Source organism: Capricornis sumatraensis, chromosome 10, assembly GCF_032405125.1.
Source record: "Capricornis sumatraensis isolate serow.1 chromosome 10, serow.2, whole genome shotgun sequence".
NCBI lineage: Eukaryota > Metazoa > Chordata > Mammalia > Artiodactyla > Bovidae > Capricornis > Capricornis sumatraensis.
In genome coordinates this window covers 47,250,058-47,262,869 of record NC_091078.1, presented here as the reverse complement: position 1 = coordinate 47,262,869, position 12,812 = coordinate 47,250,058, and the positions used below count along the sequence as shown (strand labels likewise).

At 38.3% G+C, this 12,812-nt stretch overlaps 1 protein-coding gene across 5 annotated transcripts in view; it reads left to right on the top strand.

The window, feature by feature from the left end:
- Positions 1-12,812, top strand: part of NEK10 (NIMA related kinase 10) — a 252,892-nt gene that overhangs the window by 96,516 nt on the left and 143,564 nt on the right. The window lies entirely within an intron of this gene.

Genomic DNA, 12,812 nt, shown 5'->3' with positions numbered 1-12,812 from the left:
GAAGATGATGGAGGAATAGGACAGGGAGACCACTTTCTCCCCCACAAATTCATTGAAAGAACATTCGAATGCTGAGTAAATTCCACAAAACAGCTTCTGAACGCAGGCAGAGGACACCAGGCACCCAGAAAGGCAGCCCACTGTCTTTGAAAGGAGGTAGGACAAAATATAGAAGATAAAAAGACACACAAAAGAGTTAGGGATGGAGATATGTCCCCGGGAGGGAGTCGTAAAAGAAGAGAAGTTTCGAAACACCAGGAAACCCTCTCATTGGTGGGTCTGTGGGGAGTTTTGGAATCTCAGAGGGCAACATAACTGGGAGGAAAAATAAATAAATAAACCCCACAGATTGCGTGCCTAATGGCAGTTCCCAGCGGAGAAGTAGCCCAGACGCTTGCATCCACCACCAGCAAGTGGAGGCTGAACAGGGAGGCTCAGCCATTGCTTAGGGTAAGGACCAGGCCTGAATGCTCTGAGGGCAATCTGAGGGAGTTAACGTGAGATAGAAACCCAAACTGTGGGATAGCCAGAGAGAGAGAGAAAAGAAAAAGAGAGAGAGAGAGAACTTTCCCATGAAAAGCCTTAACCTAAGACACTGCTGGCCCGCTCACAGAACGAAGGACTGAGCAAATACCAGATGAGAGCTAGCCAGAAGTGGAGAGGCCCATCCTCCGCTGGAGGCAGGGGGCGGACAGGTGGCAACCAGAGCCAGAAAGGGGCAAACTTGGCCCCAGGGATGGCATCCTCCACCAAACTGCAAGTGGCTCCCAGTTGCCAACCAAGCCTTCCTGGGATCCTGGATGGATGACATCCACTGGGAGGGTTGCAGCCAGAGATCAGCTGCCCAGAAGAGACGCATGGTGCATCTGAGATGGCACACCCAGGAAACCAAGCGGCTGGGACCGGGGAGGTGATAAGATGCACCGCACCTGGGGAAAGTGCACTCACCAAGCACCTGGTTGCCTGAGCTGCTTGGACCTGGGAAGGGAACAAAATGCAGGCCGAACTGAGTTTGTGCCTTTTGGAGTACCCAAGAACTTGAGCCTGAGCAGCTTAGATCTGGGAAGTGCATGCAACCCAGGGCCTGCTTTAGACAGTTCCTCTGCAGAGCAACTCGAAGCCTGAACAGTGTATACTGGGAAAGCACACAAGCTGTGAGTGGGGGCAAACCCAGTGTGGCTGAGACACTGCGAGAGCTCCCCACATATGCCAGTGATATTTGTTTGCAGTGTCCTCCCTCCCCACAGCACGACTGAACAAGTGAGCCTAAATAAGTGACCACCTTCACCCCCTTGTGTCAGGGTGGAAATTAGACACTGAAGAGACCAGCAAACAGAATAAGCTGAAACAAACTGAGGGAACCACTTTGGAAGTGACAGGTGCAACAGATTAAAATCCTGTAGATAGCACTTTGGAAGTGACAGGTGCAACAGATTAAAATCCTGTAGATAGCACCAACTACATTGGAAGGGGCCTATAGATCTGGAGAAGTAAAGCTGGAACAAGGAGCTATCTAAAACTGAACCGACCTCACACTGCCCGCAACAGCTCCAGAGAAATTCCTAGATATATTTTTACTATTATTATTTTAAAAAATTTTAATTTTTTAGTTTTAAGTCCTCTATTACTCCTTTAATTTTCATAACCTACTATTACCTTGCAAAAAAAAGACCCTATTTTTAAAGCAAATTTCATATATATTTTTTATAATCTTTGTGATTTTGTTTTGCTTTTTTTTTTAAAATATTGTAATTTTGAGAGTCTAACTTCTACTCTAGATTTTTAATCTTTGCTTTTTGGTATTTGTTATCAATCTTGTACCTTTAAGAATCCAATCTTCAGTACGAATTTTTACTTAGGAGTGTGATTACTGGCTTGATTGCCCTCTCCCCCTTTTGACTCTCCTTTTTCTCCCCTAGGTCACCTCTATCTCCTCCCCCGCCTTCTCTTCTCTACCCAACTCTGTGCATCTGTTTGTGTGTTCCAGGCTGTGGAGAGCACACAGAGATTTGATTACTGGCTAGATTGCTCTCTCCCCTTTTGATTCCCCCTCTTCTCCTCCTGGTCACCTCTTTCTCCCTCCTCCCTCTTCTCTTCTCCATGTAACTCAGTGAACCTTTCTGGGTGTTTCTCATTGTGGAGAATCTTTTCTCCATTAACCTAGATGTTTTGTCATCAGTGCTGTATGGATGGAGAAGTCTTGAGGCTCCTGTAAGAATAAGACTGAAAACCAGAGGCAGGAGGCTTAAGTCCCAAACCCGAGAACACCAGAGAACTCCTGACTCCAGGGAACATTAATTAATAAGAGCTCATCCAAAAGCCTCCATACCTACACTGAAACCAAGCTCCACCCAAGAGCCAACAAGTTCCAGAGCAAGACATACCATGCAAATTCTCCAGCAATGCAGGAACATAGCCCTGAGCTTTAATATATAGGCTGCCCAAAGTCACAACAAACCCATAGACATCTCAAAACTTACTACTGGACACTTCATTGCACTCCAGAGAGAAAAAGTTCAGCTCCACCCACCAGAACACTGATGCAAGTTTCCCTAACCAGGAAACCTTGACAAGCCATTTGTCCAACCCCACCCACAGGGAGGAACCTCCACAATAAAGAGGAACCACAAACTGCCAGAATACAGGAAGGGCACCCCAAACACAGCAATTTAAACAAGATGAAAAGGCAGAGAAATACTCAGCAGGTAAAGGAACATGATAAATGCCCACCAAACCAAACAAAAGAGGACATAGGGAGTCTACCTGAAAAAGAATTCAGAATAATAATAGTAAATTGATCCAAAATCCTGAAAACAAAATGGAGTTACATATAAATCGCCTGGAGACAAGGATTGAGAAGATGCAAGAAATGTTTAACAAGGACCTAGAAGAAATAAAAAAGAGTTAATAAATAATGAATAATGTAATAAATGAGATAAAAAACACTCTGGAGGGAACAAATAACTGAAGCAGAAGATAGGATAAGTGAGGTAGAAGATAGAATGGTGGAAATAAATGAAGCAGAAAGGAAAAAAGAAAAAAGAATTAAAAGGAATGAGGAAAACCTCGGAGACCTCTGGGACAATGTCAAACACTCCAACATTTGAATCATAGGAGTCCCAGAAGAAGAAGACAAAAAGAAAGGCCATGAGAAAATACTTGAGGAGATAATAGTTGAAAACTTCCCTAAAATGGGGAAGGAAATAGTCACCCAAGTCCAAGAATCCCAGAGAGCCCCAAATAGGATAAACCCAAGGTGAAACACCCCAAGACACATATTAATCAAATCAACAAAGATCAAACACAAAAAACAAATATAAAAACAGCAAGGGAAAAACAGCAAATAACACACAAGGGGATTCCCATAAGGATAACAGCTGATCTTTCAATAGAAACTCTTCAGGCCAGAAGGGATTGGCAGGACATACTTAAAGTGATAAAACAGAAAAGTCTACAACCAAGATTACTGTACCCGGTAAGAATCTTATTCAAATATGATGGAGAAATCAAAAGCTTTACAGACAAGCAAAAGCTGAGAGAATTCAGCACCACCAAACTAGCTCTCCAACAAATGCTAAAGGATATTCTCTAGACAGGAAATACAGAAAATGTGTATAAACTTGAACCCCAAAACAATTGACAATGGGATAATACTTATCAATAATTAGCATAAATATAAATGGTTTGAATGCCCCAACCAAAAGACAAAGACTGGGTGAATGGATACAAAAACAAGACCCCTACATATGCTGTCTACAAGAGACCCACCTCAAAACAAGGGACACATACAGACTGAAAGTGAAGGGCTGGAAAAAGATATTTCACACAAGTGGAGACCAAAAGAAATCAGGAGTAGCAATACTCATATCAGATAAAATAGACTTTGAAATAAAGGCTGTGAAAAGAGACAAAAAAGGACACTACATAATGATCAAAGGATCACTTGAAGAAGAGAATATAACAATTATAAATATATATGCACCCAACATAGGAGCACTGAAATATGTAAGACAAATGCTAACAAGAATGGAAGGGGAAATTAACAATAACACAGTAATAGTGGGATACTTTAATACTGCACTCACATCTATGGATAGATCAACGAAACAGAAAATTACCAAGGAAACATAAGCTTTAAATGATACAATGGACCAGTTAGGCTTAATTGATATCTAAGGACATTTCACCCCCAAAACAATGATTTTCACCTTTTTCTCAAGCGCACACAGAACCTTCTCCAGGATAGATCACATTCTGGGGCCTAAATCTAGCTTTGGTAAATTCAAAAAAATTGAAATCATTCCAAGCATCTTATCTGATCACAATGCAGTAAGATTAGATCTCAAGTACAGGAAAAAAACTTTTAAAAATCCAACATATGGAGGCTGAACAACATGCTTCTGAGTAACCAAGAAATCACAGAAGAAATAAAAAAGAAACCAAAATATGCATAGAAATGAATGAAAATGAAAACACAACACCACCAAACCTATGGGACACTGTAAAAGCAGTGCTAAGGGCAAGGTTCATAGCAATACAGGCATACCTCAAGAAACAAGAAAAAAGTCAACTAAATAACCTAACTCTACACCTAAAGCAACTATAAAAGGAAATGAAGAATCCCAGGGCGAGTAGAAGGAAAGAAATTATAAAAATTAGGGCAGAAATAAATGCAAAAGAAACAAAAGAGACCATAGCAAAAATCAACAAAACTAAAACCTGGTTCTTTGAAAAAATAAATAAATTGACAAACCAGACTCATCAAGAAACAAAGGGAGAAGAATCAAATCAACAAAATTAGAAATGAAAATGGAGAGATCACAACAGACAACACAGAAATACAAAGGATCATAAGAGACTACTATCAGCAACTATATACCAATAAAATGGACAACTTGGAAGAAATGGACAAATTCTTAGAAAAGTATAACTTTCCAAAACTTAACCAGGAAGAAATAGAAAATCTTAACAGACCCATCACAAGCATGGAAATTGAAACTAACTAGAAATATTCCAGCAAACAAAAGCCCAGTACCAGATGGCTTCACAGCTGAATTCTAGCAAAACTTCAGAAAAGCAATAATACCTATCCTACTCAAACTCTTCCAGAAAATTGCAGAGGAGGATAAACTTCCAAACTCATTCTATGAGGCCATCATCACCCTAATACCAAAACCAGACAAAGATGCCACAAAAAAAGAAAACTACAGGCCAATATCACTGATGAACATAGATGCAAAAATCCTTAACAAAATCCTAGCAAACAGAATCCAACAACATACTAAAAAGATCATACATCATTGACCAAGTGGGCTTTATCCCAGGGATGCAAGGATTCTTTAATATCTGCAAATCAATCAATGTAATACACAACATTAACAAATTGAAAGATAAAAACCATATGATTATCTCAATAGATGCAGAGAAAGCCTTTGACAAAATTCAACATCCATTTATGATAAAAACTCTTCAGAAAGAAGGAATAGAAGGAACATCCCTCAACATAATAAAAGTTATGTAATAAAATTCACAGCAAACATTATCGTCAATGGTGACAAAATGAAAGCATTTCCCCTAACGTCAGGAACATGACAAGGGTGCCCAGTCTCACCACTACTATTCAATATAGTTTTGGAAGTTTTAGCCACAGCAATCAGAGAAGAAAGAGAAATAAAAGGAATCCAGATTAGAAAAGAACTAAAACTCTCACTGTTTGCAGATGACATGATCCTCTACATAGAAAACCCTAAAGACTCCACCAGAAAACTACTAGTGCTAATCAATGAATATAGTAAAGTTGCAGGATATAAAATCAACACACAGAAATCCTTTGCACTCCTATACACTAACGATGAGAAAAAAGGAAAGAGAAATTAAGGAAACAATCCCATTCACCATTGCAATGAAAAGAATAAAATACTTAGGAATATATCTACCTAAAGAAACAAAAGACCTACATATAGAAAACTATAAAACACTGATGAAAGAAATCAAAGAGGACAGAAATAGATGGAGAAATATACCATGTTCATGGAATGGAAGAATCAATATAATGAAAATGAGTATACCACCTAAAGCAATCTATAGATTCAATGCAATCCCTATCAAGCTACCAACAGTATTTTTCAGAGAACTAGAACAAATAATTTCACAACTTGTATGGAAATACAAAAAACCTCGAATAGCCAAAGCAATCTTGAGAAAGAAGAATGGAACTGGAGGAATCAACGTGCCTGACTTCAGGCTCTACTACAAAGCTACAGTCATCAAGACAGTATGGTACTGGCACAAAGACAGAAATATAGATCAATGGAACAAAATAGAAAGCCCAGAGAAATATCCACGCACCTATGGACACCTTATCTTTGACAAAGGAAGCAAAAATATACAATGGAGAAAAGGCAATCTCTTCAACAAGTGCTGCTGGGAAAACTGGTTAACCACTTGTACAAGAATGAAACTAGAACACTTTCTAGCACCGTATAGAAAAATAAACTAAAAAATGGATTAAAGATCTAAATGTAAAAAAAAAAAAAAAAAAACAACTAAATGTAAGACTGGAAACTATAAAACTCCTAGAGGAGAACATAGGCAAAACACTTTCTGACATAAATCACAGCAGGATCCTTTATGACCCATCTCCCAGAATACTGGAAATAAAAGCAAAAATAAACAAATGGGACCTAATTAAACTGAAATATTTTTGCACAATGAAGGAAACTATAAGCAAGGTGAAAAGACAGCCTTCAGAATGGGAGAAAATAATAGCAAATGAAGCAACTGACAGAATTAATCTCAAAAATATATAAGCAACTGCTGCAGCTCAATTCCAGAAAAATAAATGATCCAATCAAAAAATAGGCCAAAGAACTAAACAGACATTTCTCCAAAGAAGACATACAGATGGCTAACAAACACATGAAAAGCTGCTCAGCATCACTCATTATTAGAGAAATGCAAATCAAAACCACAATGAGGTACCATCGCACGCCAGTCAGAATGGTTGCTATCCAAAAGTCTACAAGCAATAAATGCTGGAGAGGGTATGGAGAAAAGGGAACCCTCTTACACTGTTGGTGGGAATGCAGTCTAGTACAGCCACTATGGAGAACACTGTGGAGATTCCTTAGAAAACTGGAAATAGAACTGCCATATGACCCAGCAATCCCACTGCTGGGCATACACACCGAGGAAACCAGAATTGAAAGAGACACGTGTACCACAATGTTCACTGCAGCTCTGTTTACAATAGGCAGGACATGGAAGCAACCTAGATGCCCATCAGCAGATGAGTGGATAAGAAAGCTGTGGTACATATACACAATGGAATATCACTCGGCCATTAAAAAGAATACATTTGAATCAGTTCTAATGAGGTGGATGAAGCTAGAGCCTATTATACAGAGTAAAATAAGTCAGAACGAAAAACACCAACACAATATACTTATGTATATATATGGAATTTAGAAAGATGGTAATGTTGATCTTATATGTGAGACAGCAAGAGAGACACAGATGTATCGAATAGTCTTCTGGACTCTGTGGGAGAAGGTGAGGGTGGGATAATTTGAGAGAATAGCATTGAAACGTATATTATCATATGTGAAACAGATCGCCAGTCCTGGTTTGATGCATGAGAAAGGGTGCTCAGGGCTGGTGCCTTGGGATGACCATGAGGGATGGTACTGGGAGGGAGGTGGGAGGGGGGTTCAGGATGGGGAACACATGTACACCCATGGTTGATTCATGTCAATGTATGGCAAAACCCACTACAATATTGTAAAATTATTAGCCTTCATCTAAAATAAATAAATTTTAAAAAATAATAAAATAAGAAGATATACTGATGGCAAATAAGTACCTAAAAATTGTTCAACACCATTAGTCATTCAGTTCAGTCAGTTCAGTTCAGTCACTCAGTCATGTCCGACTCTTTGCGACCCCATGAATCGCAGCACGCCAGGCCTCCCTGCCATCACCATCTCCCGGAGTTCACTCAAACTCTCGTCCATCGAGTTGGTGATGCCATCCAGCCATCTCATCCTCTGTCGTCCCCTTTTCCTCCTGCCCCCAATCCCTCCTAGCATCAGAGTCTTTTCCAATGAGTCAACTCTTTGAGGTGGCCAAACTACTGGAATTTCAGCTTTAGCATCATTCCTTCCAAAGAACACCCAGGGCTGATCTCCTTTAGAATAGACTGGTTGGATCTCCTTGAAGTCCAAGGAAAATGCAAATTAAATGTACACTGATCTATCACTACATAGTAATTAAAATGGCTAATTAAAAAACCCTGACAACTCCAAATGCTGATTAAGAGGCAGAAACAACTAGAACTCTAATACATGTCTGGTGAGAACACACTGGAAAATATTTTGGCTTGGTAACATTTTAACAAAATTAAACATATACTTGACATAGTATTTAGTAATGTCACTCCAAGGAATCAAAGGGAAATAAAAAATAATTTTTGCAGAAAAATTTGTGTGCAATATTGTGCTTACTTGGCTTTGTAGTATAATTGTTAATAGGAATGGTGAGAGTGGACATTCTTGCCTTTTTGTTTGTAGTCTTGAGTTTATACAACCTTGTCTTAATTACTATAGCCTTGTAATAATTCTTAATACATTGTAGAAAGCTATGTTTTCTTTTCTATCAAAATCCATGTCTCCTCTTGGCTGTTTCTATTTCTATATTAATTTTATACTCGATTTGTGAAGTTCCACCCCAAATATGAAGAATCATTTGATTGGAATTACATAAATTAACTTAGGAAGAATGAAATTTATATAATATTTAAAATTCAAATCCATAAATTTTGACTTTCTCTTCATTAATTCTAGTCTTTATTTGCTCTGTAACAAAATTTATAATTTTCCCTGCATAGGTCTTTCATATCGTTTGTCATGTTCTCCTAGGTATTTGTTTCTATGCTGCTCTATAATTAGCATGCTTTCTTCTTCTTTTTTTTTTTGAAAGGAAAGAGAAAATAATATTTTCTGATTTATTTTTAAAATTAAGTTATCAAGGCACAGCAAAAAATGTGCTTATATGACAATCTCTTCAAAATATCTATCAGGATATTAAGAAGACAACTATGTCTTTTCTTTTATGCTTTAATTGAGATCTGATTGACATACAACATTATATTAAAGTGTATAACATAATGCTTTGATATTTGTTATATATTGTGAAATGAGCATCGTAAGTTGAGTTAACCTCCAGCCTGGTTTTTCATCTTAAGGGAAGGGCATTCAGTCTTTCAACATTAAGTAGAGAGTTAGCTGTAGGTTTTTCACAGATGCCCTTTATTGGGTTTCCCATTTTGCTGAAAAGAATAGATGCTGAATTTTGTCAAATTTTTCTTACACAACAATTGAGATGATCATATAATTTCCTTCTCTAATGTTCTGATCTGGGAAACAATATTGATTCATTTTTAAATGTTGGACTAGCCTTGTATTTCTAGCATAAACTCCACTTGGTTATTATGTGTTATCCTTTTAAATATACCTTTAGATTGAATTTACTTATATTTTATTGATAATTTTAGCATCTATTCTCATGGGAATTGTCCTCAGGTTTTCTTTTCTTATAATGTCTTTGTTTGGACCTGGTTCCTGGTAATACTGATTTCATAAGCTGAGCTGGAAAGTGTTCTCTCCTCTTCTGTTTTCTGGAAGAGCTTGGGCATGACTGACATTTACTATCTAAATGTTTGGTTGATTTTGTAAATGAAATTACCTAGGGCTGATTTTCCTTTGTTGGCCTTACTGTATTGTGTTTTGATGAGGAGCTGGGGCTTTAGAATTGATCAACCTCAAATTCATGTGTAACTATTCATTTCTCCCTATATTCTCTTTGAACCTCAGTTTCTTCATCTGTAAAATGGGTTATTGTGAGATTAAATAACAATATACATCAGTAGATTATCACTGTGGTATACTATATTTGTATATGTTAACTTATTCACATTTTAATATTATAGTACTTGCTACTTTTACAGATAAGAAAACTATTACAAACAGAAATTAAATAACTTCTCCAGGGTTATTCAGGTAGCACATAATGAGGCCAGGATTTGAATTGAGCCTGTCTGTTTCCAGAGTCCTTGCCTTTAATCACTAAGGGGCACTAACTATAATAATTGCTAACCCATTGTTGAGTATTAAAGCAGATAATATATGTAAGCAGCTAAATCTGTGCTAGTTCAAGGTTGTTGTTTAGTAAACTGGTATGTGAAGAACTGACTCATTTGAAAAGACTGAAGGCAGGAAAGATTGAAGGTGAGAGGAGAAGGGGATGACAGAGGATGAGATGGTTGGATGTTATCACCGACTCAATGGACATGAATTTGAGTAAACTCCGGGAGTTGGTGGTGGACAGGGAAGCCTGGCATGCTACAGTCCATTGGGTCACAAAGAGTCATGACTGAGTGACTGAACTGAACTGATTGTTATTCATAACACAAATTAATATTACTTTGAACAAAGTCAGTACTTCAAAATATTTTCAACCTGTCAAAGACATTTTATTATAGACAATCAAGTACATTGTATTGAAAGTTTATCACAGTGAAATTCCATACATATTTAGTGCACTTAAAAAAGTGATATTGTGAACATCAAACTTTACTAATAATAGCAACTTGAATTTTTGCCCTGGTTCAACTCTGTCCTTTTGTGTAATTCCAGTAATTAAACTTACTGAGAAGTTTGCAAATCCTTACACTAATAAAAGGAAGAGTATCTGTTTCTACCACTTTGATCTTAGGTGTTGAGTGGCTTAGAAAGAGAAGTATTTGATCCATGTCAGTGTATGGCAAAACCACTACAATATTGTAAAGTAATTAGCCTCCAATTAAATAAATTTATATTAAAAAATGGAAAAAAAGAAGTATTTGAAGGTTCTTGGAAGAATTTAGCTAGGACTAATATTAAATATAAATATTTAGTTTAAAAATTAGAATCATTTATATTAACATTAAGTATATTGTTATATAAGTATTTTGATTTGACTGTGAACCTTGTATTTACTATGACTTCATACAGATAGATGCCATTAATTTCAGGTTTTCAGATCTTCATGGTGATTATTTAGGTTTACCATGTTTACTTATTTATTTTGGCCCATGAGATGATGATTACCATATGCCAAAACATTCAGTTCAGTTCAGTTCAGTTGCTCAGTCGTGTCCGACTCTTGTGACCCCATGAATTGCAGCATGCCAGGCCTCAGTGTCCATCACCAACTCCGAGAGCCTACACAAACTCATGTCCATCGAGTCGGTGATGCCATTCAGCCATCTCATCCTATGTCGTCCCCTTCTCCTCCTGCTTCCAATCTCTCCCAGCATCAGGGTCTTTTCCAGTGAGTTAACTCTTCTCATGGGGTAGCCAAATTATTGGAGTTTCAGCTTCAACATCCGTCCTTCCAATGAACACCCAGGACTGATCTACTTTACGATGGACTGGTTGGATCTTCTTGCACTCCAAGAGACTCTCAAGAGTCTTCTCCAACACCACAGTTCAAAAGCATCAATTCTTCGGTGCTCAGCTTTCTTCACAGTCCGACTCTCACATCCGTACATGACTACTGGAAAAACCATAGCCTTGACTAGATGGATCTTTGTTGGCAAAGTAATGTCTCTGCTTTTTGATATGCTGTCTAGGTTGGTCATAACTTTTCTTCCAATGAGTAAGTGTCTTTTAATTTCCTGGCTACAATCACCATCTGCAGTGATTTTGGAGCTCCCCAAAATAAAGTCTGCCACTGTTTCCACTGTTTCCTCACCTATTTCCCATGAAGTGATGGGACAAGATACCATGATCTTAGTTTTCTGAATGTTGAGTTTTAAGCCAACTTTTTCACTCTCCTCTTTCACTTTCATCAAGAGGCTTTTTAGTTCCTCTTCACTTTCTGCCATAATGTTGGTGTCATCTGTATATCTGAGGTTATTGATATTTCTCCTGGCAATCTTGATTCCAGCTTGTGCTTCATCCAACCCAGTGTTTCTCATGATTTACTCTACATATAAATAAGCAAGATGACAATATACAGCCTTGATGTACTCCTTTCCCTATTTGGACCAGGTCTGTTGTTCCATGTCCAGTTTTAACTGTTGCTTCCTAACCTGCATACAGGTTTCTCAAGAGGCAGGTCAGGTGGTCTGGTATTCCCATCTCTTTCAGAATTTTCCACAGTATATTGTGATCCACACAGTCAAAGGCTTTGGCATAGTCAATAAAACAGAAATAGATATTTTTTTGGAACTCCCTTGCTTTTTCCATGATCCAGCGGATGTTGGCAATTTGATCTCTGGTTCCTCTGCCTTTTCTAAAACCAGCTTGAACATCTGTAAGTTCACGGTTCATATATTGCTAAAGCGTGGCTTGGAGAATTTTGAGCATTACTTTACTAGCGTGTGCTGCTGCTGCTAAGCCACTTCAGTCGTGTCCGACTCTGTGCTACCCCATAGATGGCAGTCCACCAGGCTCTCCTGTCCCTGGAATTTTCCAGGCAAGAACACTGGAGTGGGTTGCCATTTCCTTCTCCAGTGCAGGAAAGTGAAAAGTGAAAGTGAAGTAGCTCAGTCATGTCCGACTGTTAGCGACCCCATGGACTGTAGCCTAACAGGCTCCTCCATCCATGGCATTTTCCAGGCAAGAGTACTGGGAGTAGGGTACCATTACCTTCTACTAGTGTGTGAGATGAGTGCAATTGTGGGGTAGTTTGAGCATTCATTCGCACTGCCTTTCTTTGGGATTGGGATGAAAACTGACCTTTACCAGTCCTGTGGCCAAAACATTAGGTTC